This window comes from Dendrobates tinctorius, unplaced genomic scaffold (genome assembly GCF_039654945.1).
Source record: "Dendrobates tinctorius isolate UK_male_01 unplaced genomic scaffold, ASM3965494v1 ptg000081l, whole genome shotgun sequence".
Lineage (NCBI taxonomy): Eukaryota > Metazoa > Chordata > Amphibia > Anura > Dendrobatidae > Dendrobates > Dendrobates tinctorius.
The window spans coordinates 16,445,449-16,464,162 of NW_027361749.1; the positions used below are offsets into that span (position 1 = coordinate 16,445,449).

The following is an 18,714-nucleotide window of genomic DNA, read 5'->3' on the forward strand; positions in this document are numbered from 1 at the left end:
GTGGCTTAAAGGGGTTGTCCACCTTTAGAGACCATTTGTTTCTTACTTAAATGCTTGCAATTGGAGCTAAAAATCATTTCAGTAATTGGGTTTAATTAAAAATGTTGCACAGTTTGCCTCCTATATCTGCCATATTACACTGTCTATTGCTGGCTGCAGAATACAGTAACGGGGTCAGCTACTTTATCTTCATTTTTGAAAGATGCGTTGGTGACATGATTTTTTGGCACTTACTATTACATAGGTCTGACGAGTTCTCCCCCTGCTCTTGTTAGTGCAGCTTCTCAGCTCTCCAGTTCATACTATAGCTTCTGGTGGAGGAACATATGACCAGACCACTCCAATAGAGAAGCAATTTTCTGGTGTGAAGTTTTCTATTGGTGGAGATTGATGGACTGTTCTTGTCACATGTCACATGATCCTCCACCAGCAGCCAATGTATTGACTGGAGAGTTGTGCAGTCTGTGAGAAAAGCTGCACTATCAAGACCAGGAGGAGAACCTGTTACACATATATAATAGTATATGCCAAAAAGTCATGTCCCCCACACATTTGTAACAATAAACATAATGTGGCCGACCTCGGTATCTCTTTCTGAAGCCTGTAATAGACAGCAGCTGTAAGAGGCAAACAGTGCAACATTTTTAATGAAACCCAATTGCAAAACTATTTTCTAGGCTCAGCTGTATGCAATTTAAGAAAAAAGAATTATCCCCCAAAGTGGACAACACCGTTAATGAACAGACAGTTTTTACATTTTAAATATAAGAGGTTTTGATGTTTTATATAGCACTAGAGATGAGCAAATATTTTGATGTTCGAATTCATCATCTTTGACAAATTATCCCAGGAAAGTTGATTCACAGTGAATCGATTTAGGCAACTGGCAAATGAAAAGTACGATATTGGGTATTACCATACTCAGGAGAAATTGCACCACAAATTGTGTGGTGCAATTTTTCCTGTTACCCTTGTGAAAATGCAAAATTTGGAACTAAAAAACATTTTTGTGGGAAAAATATGATTTTGCTATTCTGTGAAGCACCTATAGGTTCAATATTCTCACCACATATCTAGATAAGTTCCCTGAGGGATTTAGTTTCCAAAATGGTATCATTTGTGGGGGTTTCCATGGTTTAGACACAAAAGGGGTTCTCCAAATGCGACATGGCGTCCAATAATTATTCCAGCAAATTTTTCAATCGAAAAGTCAAATTGCACTCCTTCCCTTCCAAGCCCTGCTGTGCACCCAAACAGTGGTTTTCCCCCACATACGGGGTATTGACAAGCTCAGGTGAAATTGCAGAACATATCATGGGGCCTATTTTTCCTGTTACACTTGTGAAAATAAAAAAGTTGGGTCTAAAATAAAATGTTTGTGAAAAAAAGTTAAATGTTCATTTTTTCCTTGTACATTCCACTAATTCCTGTGAAGGGTTAGTAAACTTATTGAATATCGTGTTGAACCCCTTGAGAGTTGAAGTTTTTTGAACAGTGTCATATTTGGGTATTTTCTGTCATATACCTCAAATGTGATGTGGCCCCTAAAAAATGGTTTTGTAAATTTTGTTGGATAAATGAGAAATCGCTGGTTAATTTTTAACCCTTATAACTTCCTAACAAAGTAATCATGTTTTAAAAATTGTGTTGACATAAAGTAGACACGTGGTGTGACATAACTCTGATTTAAGGGCAAAAAATTAAAAGTTTGAAAATTGCCAAATTTTCGCCAATTTTCCATTTTTCCACAAATAAATGTAAGTCATATCAAACAAATTTTACCACTGTCATGAAGTACTACATTAGCCTACAACACCTTTAACAGTGTCATTGCCTACTGATACAAAGCAAAGCCAACGGCTGCATTAATGATCAATATGTGGCATTGTCACTACTGCATAGTGTGGTAATATCTGGCTATGATCTGTAGTATTATTTATTTGTCTATTATATCGCAGCTTTCATGGTAATATTCGTATTGGTTCAGTCTTGTTTGGTAATGATGTGCATGTTGGCATTCTGTGGTGGTTTCATGTGATTTTTGTGTGGTAGCATTATTTAACGTCATATAGCAATGTACAGTATTGGTAGTATTAGGCTACATTATTTCATCTGATATTCGGTCAATATTTTACATCAGTATTTGGTGAGTTTTTTACCTCATTATTTGAAAGCCAAAATCAGGAGTGGAACAATCAGAAGAAAAGTATAATAGAAACACGTCACCACTTCTGTATTTATCACTCTCTCCTGGTTTCGGCTTACAAATATTGATGTAAAATAATGACCAAATACTGAACATGTGAACGTGGACTTAGTCTTGTAATGAATCTTGATGGGTGTCCTCCTACTTCAGTCAGGTATCACATTTGTAGTAGAGATCCTGATCTGGGGAAGTTAGTGCTTAGGCCTGTGGGCTTTGATATTCCAGGGCTGAATTTCATTCCCAGTTTTGCCTTTTACCATATAGCTGCACAAAGAGAATTTTTGAAGGAGTTTTGCCACTTGTTATTTTTAATATATTGTTTATTAAAATAAAGTCTACTGTACTATTTTGTACAATATTTTTACATTGAAAACAATGAGGCAGATTTATTATAAATGTCTGATCTTAGACAATGCAAACTTACGCTAAACAATCTTTAAAAGGGTGTTCCTATCTCCAAGATCCTATCATAATATGTAGTAGGTATAAGAGTAATTATATTTGCAAACTCCACCAATTAGAAATGTAGTATCGTTGTTCTGATTTGCTGTGTCGCTTTCCCCATATGCAAGCATTGCAGTAGCTTAGGTATCCATGCTTGCGACCACTAACAACTCATTAACTGTCACTATATCAGGGGACATAACCATGGATACCTAAGCTACTGCAAAGCCCTGTACATGGGGAGATCGACAAAATGAATCAGGTGAACCATACTACATTTTTAACTGGAGATATTTGTTAATTCTATTCTTATAATTACACCTACTTCATATTGGGATAGTTTTTACTCTGATAAATTTGTCAAATTTGCCTAGTCTAAGCTTACATCACTTTTTAATTAGCTTACTTAGTGCCAGAAATGTGTGCTGTAATTTTAGGAATCTTATGTCATGCATTAGGCCATGTCTATTTGTGAAGGCTATACCCCCTTTGTGACCAAAAAGCAGAATGTTACAAAAACACACAATAAATGGTACTACAAGGCATTAATGCAACTTCAAGGAAGAAAATTTTTGAGAAATATTTAGCTTTTTCATTATGAATGGTACTAAACTGCATGTTTATTTTTCCATTTTTTTATAGATGATCCAGAATCGGGATTTCAGTATTTATCCAAAAGAAAAGGTAAGTGGCCTTCACCTTGTTGATGGAAATTGTTGCTGTTCTTGTCCGTTGATGGTAATAACAGAATTAATGCACATTAAAAAGTGTATTGCAGAGAAAATAAATCCATAATCTCCAGGGTTCAACATTATGATGCTAGGATCATGAAAATTATGGGGGGACATTGTATTTATTAGTGTTATCCTTCTGCTGACAAGTTTTCATGAATCACAATACGGCTCACATTCAGTCTCCATTTCATGGCTAAAATGAGCGGCCATCTTTGGAATGTATAGATGTATTTGGTTCACTAGTGAAAGATCATAAATGCTTTGGTTCTATCATCCAAATTATAGGGCCACTTTACTTTACACGATGTCCATACAGATGGTGCAAGGGCCACGAATACTGTTATACTCACTATGTCGATAGAAAAGTTTGTTTCCATGAGCCTAGTATTTGTTAATAGATGATAGACAAAGCATGATGAACTTGTTTTCTGCGCTCTACACCTGTATTTTCTTAGTGGACATATGGACAATGGTTGTTTATGGATGTTTTGTTAATTGGGGAAGAAGTTTTAAATAATTTATAAGAATTGTTCACCTCTATCCCGCCCGCTCGCCCATGCCAACTAAGAAACAAATCTCCAGTTTTGAAAATATCCTAATATGTTAATCCCACATGCGATTCATAGAAACGACATAAATAATACAGTATGTTTCTTCTGATAGTCTGGTCATGAAAATACAACAGGAAGAATAATTAGTTTAACTGATTTTTAAACTTTTATAATGTTAAACCCATCTTAGCAAAAATCCTGAGGACGTCATCATATTCAGCCAAGCTGGTAGAATGTTGCAAGGTTTATTCCCATAAATGGGTATTGTTGTACAATTATTGTAAATACAAGCAATTTTGTCATATTCGGCTTATTAAGAATTTCTGCAGTTCTTAAGATATTAACCCCTTAACGACCTCCGATACGCATTAAAATGGTGACCGCTAAGGGGCCTTATTCCCTCATTGCCTTTTAAAATGGCTATCATCAATAATGGCATAGCGCCACACAGAGTCCAAATATTTCCAGGGTTTCAGTAACTGGGGGTAGCTGAGACCCTGGAGAACATGATCAGGGCCAAATTTTCTGGTCCCTGATCACGTGATCGCCATTATTCAATGAATAATGGCAATCACATAAAAAAAAGTGTGCCCACTATTAAAGTCATTATTTCTCCTCTGACATGGTATTTTTGTCAGAGGAGCGAGAAATCATGTCCCAAAGCCCCCCTCCAGGTACCTCCATCATGCCCTGGACTCTCCTGCTCCATTCCCCGGCCCTCCATGTCCCCTTCCTGAAAGCAAATGGCACTTGGCAAAAGCAGGGAATTTTTGTATGGTTCCAGACTTGATCACTGTGAAAGACCCTATCACAGTGATCCAAAGCCAATAATTAGCAAATCATCCTTTTCTGTGTCATCAACTTTACATTTTTTTTATTTTATAATTTTTATATCTTTCATCCTTTACTGAGGGTTAGGTTTAGGGTTAGAGTTTGGGTTAGGGTATACCAAAATTTTTATTTTTCACAAATAAATGCAAATCACATCAAACAATTTTTACCACTATCATGAAGTAAAATATGTCATGAAAAAACAGTCTCAGAATCAGTGGGATCTGTTGAAGCATTCCAGAGTTATTACCACATAAAGTGACAATGGTCAGATTGCAAACATTTGGCCTGGTCATTAAGGTCAAAATTAACTCGTTCACTGAGGGTTAAGACTGTTATTTTTGTTTACAGTTATATTGCCTTGAAAACCGACCGCTGCAGCTATGCAGAACATGCACAGTGCTTGAAAGCTCTTTTCTTTTGAGCTTGTAAGCACTGTTTTGAAACGTGCCATGTTCACTGGAGCATTCAGTTGCCTCCTAATCCTGGCAAACTTCTGGGTAGTGCTTACAAGCTATGTTGAAGTGGTGGTCAAGCTCCTAGGTAATGAGCCGCAAACAAAAGGAAATTGTTAACACCTCAAGAACAGCTGCAAATTTTTATAAGAAGTAAATTGCAAAAGTGCTTAGTTTTAAAACAACTATCTGACAATATCCACTTATGAAGATGGGAATAATTCTGGAAATAAAAGGAGAAATTAGAGGAAATGAGATTTAGCACTGGAGAGTTTCTTGAGTCTTAGGGCCTGTTATAAAATGTCTGTCCCCTGTCTGTATGCAAAGCTAGTAGCGCATGGACAGCAAACTGACCAGTGCAAGCCAATGTGATGTTTATATGCACATTTATACTCAATAGCCCTTGTACAAAAAAATTGCAGCAGGCACTATTTTGATCTGTATTTTGGATTAGACTCACTCATTATAAGTCATTATAAGTCAATGACTAAGCAAAAAAACAGATCACAAAAATTTTGCCATCCACAAATCCACTTTTTATGGTTTCATTGCCATTATTAAAATAGAAAATTGCGTTTTGCCTTTTATTTTTTAAAAAATTGTTGAATTTAAAATAAAATTCCAAATGGATGTCATATCAATGTAAAAAATGGACATGCAGATGGAAAACAGATATCATAAGACTGACAATACAGAAGAAAAACAGTTTTTATCTGGACGATTGCATGCAGGCGTCTGAACTCGAACTTATCTATAAGAGGACAGAGGTATCATTGTATTAGTCTGGTTATCGATAATCTTTGTAATATATTACAAAGTGCTATTTTAATAGAGAATATAAATCTTTTTGCTTTTCATATTAAACTATTTTCTGTAAAACACAAACATTTACTAATCATTAAAACACAAAAAAATCAGTGGTTTTGCTATGGGGGGTGCAGATGTACCAGTTGAAAATTTGCCACAGTATCTTAGGTAGTCAGTGATAGATATTGGGGATTCATTTATAGATTAGGAAACTTCTGATTAAAGGGAATCTATCACCTATTTTTTTGAGTATCAGCTGCCTGCACCGCCATCAGGGGCTTATCTACAGCATTCTGTAATGCTGTAGATAAGCCCCCAATGTAACCTGAAAGAGAAGAAAAATGAGTTATATTATACTCATACGGGGGCGGTCCGGGTCTGGTTTTGGTCCGATGGGTGTCGCGGTCTGGTCCAGCGCCTCCCATCTTTTAATGGTGACGTCCTCTTCTTTGCTTCCCATTGTGGCTCCTGCACAGGTGCACTGCTCTGCCCTGTTGAGGGCAGAGCAGAGTACTGCAGTGCGCAGGCATCGGGAAAGGTCAGAGAGGTCTGGCGCCTGCACACTGCAGGACTCTGCTCTGCCCTCAACAGGGCAGTAATGCAATTCATTTTTCATATTTCATGTTTGCATGTTGTGGTGCTACAGTGTGCTTCCTTTTTTGTTTGAATGTATATGAGTTGGTGACTCTAGGTTAAGCACCTATTCACACTATGCTTATGCTTGGATGTGACGGTCAGTTTTTGAAATCTGTATTCATTAATCTTCTGACTGAGCACTCCACCTGTTAGCCACAGGCATTTTTTATTAAAGCAGGGCCACTACCCCTCCACAGAGATATAGACTTCAGTCTAAACAGAGAATTTGTATAGGTTCCCATTCAGATGAGGACTTCAGTCTAAGTGAGGATTGGCATAGATAGGGTCCTGGAAAATGTGAAATGCCTTACCGTGGCTTCCAGGTACACATAAAATTGGCCATTTCATGCACTAAACTTTCTCAATTTTTCATAATTCTAATGCAATAATGCAATTTATTTTTCATATTTCATGTTTGCATGTTATGGCACTACAGTGTGCTTCCTTTCTTGTTTGAATGTATATGAGTTGGTTACTCTAGGTTAATCTCTTATCTGTAATAGTGAAAGTCACAATTCATCTTGCATTTAATGAGCTGTGGCATCCCCTCCCAGCCAACCCTTTGTCCTGCCCCAGCTTTGCTCATTCTGTTGGAGGTGGGAGAAACTGGCGTGAATACTCTAAAAGTTAAAATAGTTTGATGCAACTTTGCTTTACACCTAAATTTTGTGACTTTTCAAAGCTTTTATGCCTGAATACTGGCATGAAAGATTTGATGAATAAGGCATTAAATGCACATTGCATCTGGGTATATTGCTTACATTATTTTGCCAACGCAAATTAGAATTTGCCCAGTGGCCCCCAAAAAGGGCAAAAGTGTGCTCATTCAGCCAGTGTATGACCAGTATGCACCAGCATACTATTGTTTTTACTGTAAAAGAAAGCACAGCAGATTGCTTTTTAAAATGCAGACAGCTACTGCAAAGAAACATTTACCAAGAGGTATGCAATTCTTTACAATTGGTTCCTAAAGTGGACGGAGGCCCCGAAATCTGTCCTGACTGTGGCCACTGGTGGGCACATGTTTCCCAAGCATAGATACCCAACATTGGCCACAAATGTAGTGTGGACCTAACCTAGCTCTTTTATATGTATTTTACTAAGCTTTTCTCAGCTGATTTATGATCATATCGTTTGTGGTCATAAATGACTTAAGATGAGAGGACATAAAAGACATGGAAACTCCTATCAGAACTAGCTCGCTGACAGACTCTTAGGGTCCCGTTACATTTAGCGATGCACCAGTGATCCTGACCACGATATGACCCGGTCAGGATTGCTGGTGCATCACTAAATGGTCTCTAGTGAGCTGCCAAACAGGTAGATCTCAGCAGCGACGCAGCAGTGGTCGTTACTTACCTGTCAGACTCGGCGATGAGGACATCCTCCACCCGCATCCACGTGTCACTCATCAGCGCCAACAGGAAGCCCAGCAGGAAGCCGCCGACGAGAAATGGACCAGGCCAATCTCGCGCAATAACCAGCTAGCAATATCGCTGCTGCGTCACAAAATCGGTGACGCTTTAGCGATATTGCTAGCGATATCGCTATGTGTAAAGCCCCCTTTAGTTAGACTAGGGTCTCACGACTATTTTTTTCTCTTCTGATGCTAATCACACTCTAATCAGACTCTGATCAGTTAGATCAGAGTATGATCCAATTTCTCAGAGGTCCAGAAAAAAAGTTTCCCCATCTCCTCTATATTGTCAGCCCATGAAAATCAGACTGCACTCAGATGTTATCCATATATGGCCTGATTTTTTCCATGGACCCATAGTTCAATAGGCAAGTCCCACTGAATGTTCAGAGACAAACTCTGCATGACGCAAGTAACAAAAATTGGTCAAGGGCACATTCCCAGGGAATAACATGGGGACAAGTGCTATCCGTCAAATAGCACTCATCCAATTTTTATGGTCGTGTGCATGAGCGCTTAATCTCATTCTCCAAACAGTAATTAGCAGCACACAAACAGTGTTAAAAGCCAGACAAGACAAATTTTGTAATAAAAAATAACTACAAAAAAATATTTGTAACCCATAACACCTTCCTTTAAGTAAAAAATATAAAAGCCCATAAAGGTATCTTTGTTATTAAAGGGAACCTGTCACCCGGTTTGGCCGATATAAGATACGGCCACTGTCTTTCAGGACTGATATACAGCATTCTATAATGCTGTAGATAAGCCCCCGATCTGAACTGAAAGATAAGAAAAATAAGTTTTATTATACGCACCTGCAGGTCGGGTCCAATGGGTGTCGCAGGCCTGGGTCCGGCGCCTCCCATCTTCTTTCGATGCCATCCTACTTACATCATGGCTCCCTGGCACCATGCCCCTGTGCAGGCATACTTATCTGCTCTGAGGGCAGAGTAAAGTACTGAATTGCCCAGGAGCTGGGACTCTCTGACCTTTCCCGGCACCTGCGCACTGCAGTACATAGCTCTGTCCTCAACAGGCCAGATAAGTACACCTGCGAAGGAGCACGGTGCCGGGGAGCCATGAAGCAAGCAGGAAGGCAGCGATCATAAGAAGATGGGAGGTGCCGGATCCGGACCTGTGACACCCATCGGACCAGACCGACCCCCCGGTTGACTATAATAAAACTTATTTTTCTTATCTTTCAGGTCGGATCGGGCACTTATCTACAGCATTATAGAATGCTGTATATCAGCCATGAAAGGCGGTGGCCGTATCTTATATTGGCCAAACGTGGTGCAGGTTCCCTTTAAGGGCTTGCTTACAGTCCCATATAACTCACACTAGTGCTATCCAATGTTTTATTGGATAGCACTCGGCCCAATATTGTGCTATGGGCCAGTGAAAATTTGTGATTATTTTCTCATGCCGATTTGACATGAGGAAATAATTGCAGCATGCTGCGGGTGGCTCCATTATTTGGACCACACGCACCCATACTAGTCTATAGGTTCGTGTGAAATATTGGACTGCACTCGTATGTCAACTGAGTACAAGCCATTGTACGCTCACAGAGAATGGAGAAGATGGAAGAATTCTCCATCTTTTCTGCACCTGTGTTGCGATTTTCTCGTGCAAGCAAATCAGATCACAGTAAGATGACGCTCGGATCAAACTCTGACAGTTTAAACTGTGACAGATTATTAGCCTAGTCGGCCTGGTTCTCTCTCATGAGAGAATTGACGCCAGTGTGAGCGTACCATAAAGGGAACATGACTCCAGTGTTAATTTCACGTTGAATAAATGTTAAAAGGGTCTTCCGATTTTATAAAGTAACAGCGCATCAGTAATTCTAGTTCTACATAGAAAAATTCCTTTTTTAGCAGCTAGTACTCTGAAAGTAATTTTTTTCTCTTTAACACCGTAAAATGTATATATTTTTATCTATATAGCTTCAATATTATGTGGTCCAATGTCTCAAGACTTGTGGTTTTGATTAGACTATATGAGCATATTAAAAATAGAAAAATTACATTACTTATAGGCTTAAAAATGTTAGTCAGATGATGTCAGCATAGGTAGAAGAGCAAGCCAGTGAGCCATGTTCGCAGTACAGCTTATCACACTAACCGCAACTAGAAACTAGGAGAACGATTATGTGATTGCTCGTAAGACCAACTTATAGATGGCTTTCAGCCATGGATAGAGAGTGTCTATTCATACTACAGTGAAATGATTTGCTCATGAATTTTAATGATCAGAAAATTCTTTCAGAATTGAGACGATTTTAAATACGAGGCAATGTGCAATGTGTAAATTAGCCCATTTAAGAAGATGAGAAAACCCCTTTATCTTTTTTTTCCTCTTTACATTTTAAACCATTGATGACAAAATCAGATAAAGTATTTAAACTTATAAATGTCTATTTTCTACATAAAATAAAAAGTATTCTAGCGGTTGCTTCTTACAAGAGAAATATAGAAAAAATGCATAAATGCACTAATTGGTTCCCAAAGGTTGAAATACACAGAAGGTAGTCAAAAGATGAATTTGCAGCAAACTTACTCGTACAGCAGGTGGTGAAATCAAGATCTGACATGGATGAGGTTCACAGCGATGCCTCAGGGAAGCAGTCACTCGGCTTCTCAATTGGAGGAAAGTTAGATTGGAAAAGAAAAGTAAATCATGTTGAAAGGTAATTTTAAGCTCCAAAATGTAGAAATTATATTTAAATATTACAGCAAATGTTAAAGTAACACTCCAGGTATACTATAATATTGGGATATTTATATGTCTTTTCATTATGGATTGATGACTTTAGCTAAATATAATTAATCCAAGCAAATAAGAATGTCTTTAGGGTGAGTTTTAGAAACTGCATCACTTGGATCGGTATGACCCTCCGCTAAGTTCCCAGTACCAAGGTGAACAGAATAGAATATGGAGGGACTATATAAAATGGCTATTGGTGGCAAAAGACCTCATAGTTTATGTGCTCATGATGTCTTTTTTTGGTGGATTCCACCTGAAATGCATCTAAAAAGGCACTTAAACAGTGCAGCAAATAATTAACGAATGCACTGGAATTATAGATGAGAAAATCAATTATAATGGAATTGAATTCTACTTTAATTTGACAAAAATCTGCTTTGGCCAAACACAGATATTTTTGCCATTTGTTTCTGTGCAGATTCAGTAAAACAGTAACCCCTGGCTGCCATTTTTCAGATCAAAATGTTGAAAAAATCCTTATACTCAGTTTTCCAGACCTTCCTCATCATCCATTTTTAGCAGTTATATCTGCACCAAAATCCTCTCTAAAAAGAGCTTAAAAAGTGTTTGGAAAATGTTTTTATTCATTTACACTGGACTCAGGTGAACTGATCAACTTTTGGAAGCATGCTTCAGGACACATTTTTACTAAAGTGTCTGCTGTGTCATTTTTAGGTCATTTCCTGAGTGTTTTGTTGATAGATTTGGCTGCTTTTTTTTGTTGGTGTTTTTTGTTAATATTTTTTACTGTTATTTTTCAGTAATTTTTTTTCACTTCAACGAAAAATTATGAAATTGTTATTCTTTTTGTGCAAATACGATGGCAAAATGCTTCAAAGACATCTGGGCAGCTGCAAGGCATCTTTTGAACTTTCCAGTTGACTTGCATTGTGAATGAAGTACAAAAACATCTACCTGTAACGTGACACGGGGCAGTAAGGGCTGAGCAATGTATACTTCTGTTGCGCCACAGCACATTTTATGAAAATGGGAGTTCTGCCTAGGTTTGTGGATTTTTTCTGGCCCATGCAAGTCACATGTAGCCAATGCTGCTGGTTTACCATGTGCAGGTATTGGACAGTTCAATGAGGGAGACCATCATTCAAAAATAAACTTTTTACTGAATGGCAACATGGTAGGGAATATGTACTAGAGATAGCATTGTACACAATCTTATGAACATTTCCTTTGAAACACAAAACATTTTCCAAATAGTTTCCTTTCTTTTCTTCTCAACTGTTCTCTATCTTCACTTTTCCTCTTTACTCTTTATACTTGTTCTCTGTCTCCACTGTTCCTCACCACTTCACCGCAATCCAGCTCAACTTTACAGTCCTGCTTAGCAAAAGTCCTACTTTACTTGACCCATGGTTCCACAACTTTTTTCTACTTAGTGTGTCTGTATGGCCAGACTTAACTTCAACCTCTCAGATGCTCTGGAACCCCTGCCTGGGACTTTCTACTCGTTTTATGTACTCAGTCCTATCTAGGCCCGTTGCCTTCAGGAGTTATAAACTCTGGATGTTTCTGCTAGGCAGATTGATCACTCTGTCTCTTAGTCACTTCTTCATGGGATCTTGCTATCTCTTTTCTTTCGTCTCCTCTCACTTTAGAATTAGAATGTGGCACTGCTCCCACTGGCCCATGAGTCCTATTTCTATGCACTCCAGCCCTATATGACTTCTTAACAGTAAAATGTTGCTTTCCCTTCACCTCTTCCCCTCCCACTCTGGGCTAGTCCAAATATTATCCCTCACTATCCTTACTGCCAAACTACACACACTACCTACAGTAACCACTGACCCACCAACCAAACTGCTGCACTACCTGATATACCCTTACCTATTGTATCCTTACCCATCCCATGTAGATTGTGAGCCTTCACAAGCAGAGTCCTCTCTCATCATGTATCAGTTGTGACTTCTATTGTATAAGATTACTGCACTTGTTTTTATTATGTATACCCATTTCATATGTAAAGCACCATGGAATAAATGGCTCTATAATAATAAATAATAATAATAATACTATCGGTATTACTAATACCTTGAATGCATATATCAAGACACGTTATACATCACAGTTCACACTGCGAAACATAATATATTACTACAATAAACTTGTTTCTTCAAGGGGAAATATGGGCAACATGTCCATCACCTTACATTACGAGCCGAAAATGCCAGAAGAATGGACACGCCACTACTTTATACCGCATGCCATTTTTATAAACCTGAAACAGTTAAAAGATTTTTAAAAACCTGAAGATATGAACAGTAAGTCGTTTTTACAAAGAAATGCATGTGCTCATTCATTTTTTTCTTTGCTGATGGTTTCCGTGGAAGAATACACAAAAAATATGTTGTGTTCGTGTATATCTTCTAAATTTGAATTCAGAGTTGAGACTTTTTAAAATGCCTGGTGAAGATTAAAAAATGGACATATCACTTTTTCTAAGCATCTACTTCAAACTAAGCACAGAAAAATCTAAATTCTTCAGAAAAACACTCTTTCAAAATTGCTGTAGGAAATGAATCAGGAGAAGAAAATTTTCTTCAAAAACTTTTCCAAAAAAGGAAAGTTTCTGGAATTAGTTTCAATTCATTTTTTAACATGTCAGAAAACTCTGTGTGAACATAGCCTAGAAAAAATTGCTGCATGTTTTTTACCTGACAGAAAATGAATACTTATTGAATTCATGCCAATAAGACTAGACTACAGAATTAACAAAAGTCTATGAGCAGGGCAATGTTTCTGGGAAAAAAAATCAAAGCCTTTTTCTAATCCAAGATAACCCCTTAATGTGATAGGGTTTTATAATCAAATAATATCAATGCAATTACTACTAATTCACTCAGTTTAACTCATCAATAATTTCTATTGTAATCCTTTTGTAAAATCGTTATTTTTACCTGCATTTCAGCTTTAAGTAAAAAATTGTTATTGATCTTTTGCAATAGAATATCGTGTATACAGGATCAAACTTGTCTCTATGAATAATTCCGGATTTTATTTAAAATGAATTATCTGATCAGCACTAATCTGCCAAACTAAATCCAATAATCATTTTGCATAACATTACATTTAAATGCATGAGATTTTCCGATGTATGCTACAATAAAATATAGCCATCTGTGGTACCTCTAGTTCCTTTTATTGCTTCATAGATCTTCTTTCATTATTTTGGATAAATGTAGTGTTCTCATTCTAAAACATTACTATATGAGTACCAAAATTCAGGTCAGAGAAACATGATTAATTTTACAATATTCAGAAAATTATTATTCTTCACATTCTCAATATTTTGGAGCAAAAATTAAATTTCCTGATTTCTAAGTCACAAATAAGTGACTTTCTTTTATTGAACTATTCAATCAATTCTGCTTTCGTCCTCCGTAATACAACTGTAATTTCAGGAAAATTTTTGTTTGCATGTTGAATAAATATGTTTAAAGTTTTCATCCAAAAGAGTTGACTTGTTGGGAATCCCACAGATCACTGAAACATTGGGGTAGAAGGTCTAAGCTGAAAACTTTACCCCAATGATTGTGATATGGTTGTGAACTGTGGGTGTCCTGAGACCCCTACCAATCATTCAGAACAACGCTCTGAAGTACGCAGCTCGTAATATAAGACAATGGGTCCATCCACTGCTTTGTGAGGTTGGTGTCTGGGTACATAGACTTATTAATAAGCTCATGCGCTCTTCTTCAGAGTGGTGCTTTGACCTTTGGTGGGTGTCTCAAGGCACTTAATGACAGTAGGGTTGATCGAATAGCTTCGGATAAGAGCTTATCCGAATAGCTATAGCACTTACCGAATAGTTGCATTGAGAACCCAGATACCTGGAGTTCTCCCGATAATCAGCTGTTTGGCTCTGCAGCTGCATGTGTCGCGGCTGTGTGACAATCAAAGCACATGCAAGGGGAGCCTGTTAGGCTCTCCATACATGTGTTGTGACAGTCAAACAGCCACTACACATGCAGCTGCAGCGCCGAACAGCTGATCATCAGGAGCACTCCAGGTATATGGGTTCTCAATGCAGCTATTCGGCAAGCCCTATAGCTATTCGGATAGGCTCTTATCCAAAGCTATTCACTCATCCCTAATTGACAGAACTATAAAGTCTCTATAATAAAAAAGCTTTTTTAAAGGATCGGTACACATATTCACAAGATAGATTTACAATGCATTCCTGAAATGTGCTAAAATTTCTGCACTTTTACTTTGTTTTTGGAAAGTCACAGCTAAAAGAAAACACACTGCAAATGTATTGCGTGAACACAGCCATTTTGTAAAATGCTTTTGATCTGTATATTTTCTGAAGGTGTCCGTACCATTATAAGCAATAACAATGTTCTCTGATTATTGTGTTTTTCTGCATTTTTCTGCTTTTTCACATTTATTTGATATGTTTTTGACGGGCAACAGTATTTTCATTAATTTATTTTTTTAGCACTTTGATCCTGCAAGGTGATTTAATTAGATGCATTTTTATAACCATATTTTATATGCATTGTTTATGTGTGTTTTTCCAGGCTTCCCCTAGTAGTCTATAAAATAAAGCACAAAAAAATGCACAGTTCAATAGTGGGCAAGAGTTTTAATGAACTCACATCCACATTGCTTGAATAGGTAAACACAGCAGATTTTGTACACAAAATAATATGGAATTTATGTTATGTGAGAACATGTCTTAAATTTTCTGTTGGTATTCTTTTCATTTAAAATAGCAAATACAAAATGTAAATGAAAATTCACATTTGTTTATATAAAGCCATCTTTTTGAGATTTCATTGAAAAATATTTTTATTAGTTTCACACGATAAAACATCTTGCTGCTGTCCATAGTTCTACATACTGTCATGGCAAAAAGTGTTGGCACGATAGAAATTCTTCCAGAAATTGAAGTATTCCTCCCAGAAAATAATTGCAGTTACACATGTTTTGTTATACACATGTTTATTTCCTTTGTGTGTATTGGAACAGCACAAAAAAACGGAGAAAAAAGTGTATTGAACCTAATTTCACACAAAACCCTCAAAAATAGGTCAGATAAAACGGTAGGTACCCTCAATTTAATATTTGGTTGCACACCTTTTGGAATAAAAAACTGTAATAACTTGCTTCCTATAACAATCAACAAGCTTCTTACACCTCTCAACTTGGATTTTCGACAACTCTTCTTTTGCAAACTGATCCATGTCTCTCATATTTGAATGTGCCTTCTCCCGACAGCAATTTTAAGATCTCTCTACAAGTGTTTAATGAGATTTAGATCCAGACTCATTGCTGGCCACTTCAGAACTCTCCAGCAATTTGCTTCCATTCATTTCTGGTGGCTTCTTGAAGTATTTTGGGGGTCATTGTCCTGCTGGAAGACCCATGACCCAGGACACAAACTCAGCTTTCTGATGCTGGGCACTACATTGCGACCCAAAGTCCTTTGGTAATCTTCAGACTTCATGATGTCTTTGTTAGGCGTCAGGTTTCTGCGTCTGCTCTGCAAGAATCCAGACCCTTACATTCTGCAGTCTCTTGCTGTTTATCTACCGCAGATAGTCTCTAGTTGCTACTGTGTGAATGACTCATTTGAAACCCCTTCCCTCTGATATTACGTATGTGGACAGGGACTAAGCTTAGAGTCAGCACCAGTGCACCACTACTACATCATCCACAGTTGCTAGCGTCTGACATTGCGCTTGCGTACTAGCTTTGTCATCTAGCAGCAGTGTCCTACACCGCACTGCAGTTGCAGCCCTCCTTGGCATCCGCAGTTGCGATGTCGCACGCATGGTAGGTCTAGACGGGTGCAGTTTCGCTGTCTTTGGCTCTGCTCCTGTGACCAGATACCATGTGTGCATTTACTCTGAGTACTGTGACTCCAACAGGCTCAGCCTTATTGTATTTGTCTTTGTTGGCACCTCTGTGACTTAACAGAGATTGCTCTGTGCACCTGGGTGACGTTTAACCCACGTGTGCATTTCCGCCATATTGCTTGCCTGCCACCACTTAGCAGCAGTCATATCATCTACTGCACGGTGGACCCCGAGCGGCGAACGCATTTTATTATTATTTTTATTTTATTATTATTTTATTTAGTGCGTTCCGCCATTCCTAACAGTCTTGCACTCAGTCAAGGCACCCAGTGCCAGACACAGTAGAACAACCCCAAAACATCTTTGAACCTTCACCATATTTTACTTTAGGTACCATGTTCTGTTCTTATTCTGTTTTTGGCAAACAGTAGAATGATGTGCTTCACCAAACAGCTCTGTCTTGTTCAGACACTTTCACAGAAGAATTTTGCCTTGCTCACGTACATTTTGGCACACACAGACACACAATGCAAAGGTTCAGTCAACTCCTCCCCTTTTTATCTGGCTTCATGTGAGATTTTTATATTGCCCACACTTGTTACTTGCCACAGGTAAGTCTGAAATAGCATCACATGCTTGAAACAAAGTTATTTACCCAGAACTTTGGAAAGGTGGCAACAATTTTGTCTAGCTCATTGATAGGATTTTGTCTCACCAAGCTGCTTGACTATTGCAGATTCAGTCTTCCCAGCCTGGTGCAGCACTACAATTTTGTTTCTGGTGTCCTTCGACAGCTCTGTGGTCTTCACCACAGTGGAGTTTGGAGTGTGACTGTTTTAGGTTGTAGACAGGTGTCTTTTATACTGATAACAACTTCAAACGGGTGCCATTACTACAGTGGAGGACAGAGAAGCCTCTTAAAGAAGAAGTTACAGGTCTCTGAGAGCCAGAAATCTTGCATGTTTTTAGGTAACCAAATGCTTATTTTCCACCATAATTTGCAAAATAAATCTTGCTTAATCAGACAAGGTGATTTTCTGGATTTGTTTTCTCATTTTGACTCTCATAGTTGTGGTCTACCTATGATGTGAATTACAGGCCTCTCTTATCATTTTAAGTGGAAGAACTTGCACAATTGGTGGCTGACTAAGTACTTTTTTTGCCAACTATGTACATTTTTCACAGGAGTAGCGCTTTTCATCTTAAAATCATGTGGAAAAACATTCAGTTTTGTGTCTAATATAATTTAAGTACTCATGAATGCAATAATTGTGTTCACAAATTATTATAAGGTAGACTATGTTTGGTGCCGATATACTGTACCTTTATTTTTCTTAGCAGGAATAAGAGTATGGCATTGTATGAGGCATGCTTACAATGTAAATAATTTGTAGTTGCACACAATGTAAAATTTACCAAAGGAAAATAGGCTAATGCAAAAGTTTGGGCACCCTGCCTGGTTAGTACCTAGAAGCCGCCGGTTTTGAAAGTATCACAGCTTTTAAATGCTTTTTCTAGCCAGACAAGTGTCTTTTAATTTTGCATGAAGGATTTTCATCCATTCTTCCTTATAAAATTCTTCCAGTTCTGTGAGATTCCTGGGTCATCTTGCTTGCTCTACTACAATCTACTACAACTCTAATTTTGAGGTGTAGCCACAGAATTTCAATAATGTTCAGGGGACTTTGAAACCATTGTAAAACCTTCAGCTTGTGCCTTTGTGCCTTTTGTGGAAATCTTGTGGATTTTCACATGCGTTTAGGATCATTATCTATTTACAGAAGCCATCCCCTTTTCAACTTCAGCTTTTTACAGATGATGTCATGTTTGCATCAATAATTTGCTGACATTTCAATGAATACATTCTTCCCTCTCCCTGAGAAATGTACCCCATGTCATTAACTGCAACACAACCACAAAGCATAATTGATCCAATCCCATGCTTAATGGTTGGTGATATGTTCTTATCCTGACATTCTGTGCCACTTTTTCTTCACATATAAATTTTATCATTGTGGCCAAAGAGTTCTATTTTCACCTCA

General features: G+C 37.9%; 1 protein-coding gene across 2 annotated transcripts in view; it reads left to right on the forward strand.

Annotated features, from left to right (window-relative positions):
* SNTG1 (syntrophin gamma 1) overlaps positions 1 to 18,714 on the forward strand; it is a 957,068-nt gene that overhangs the window by 300,813 nt on the left and 637,541 nt on the right. For both annotated transcript variants that reach the window (XM_073583787.1, XM_073583788.1), the window contains exon 2: positions 3,293 to 3,334. The gene's annotated coding sequence lies outside the window, so the exon portion shown is untranslated. The remainder of the gene's footprint in view (positions 1 to 3,292; positions 3,335 to 18,714) is intronic.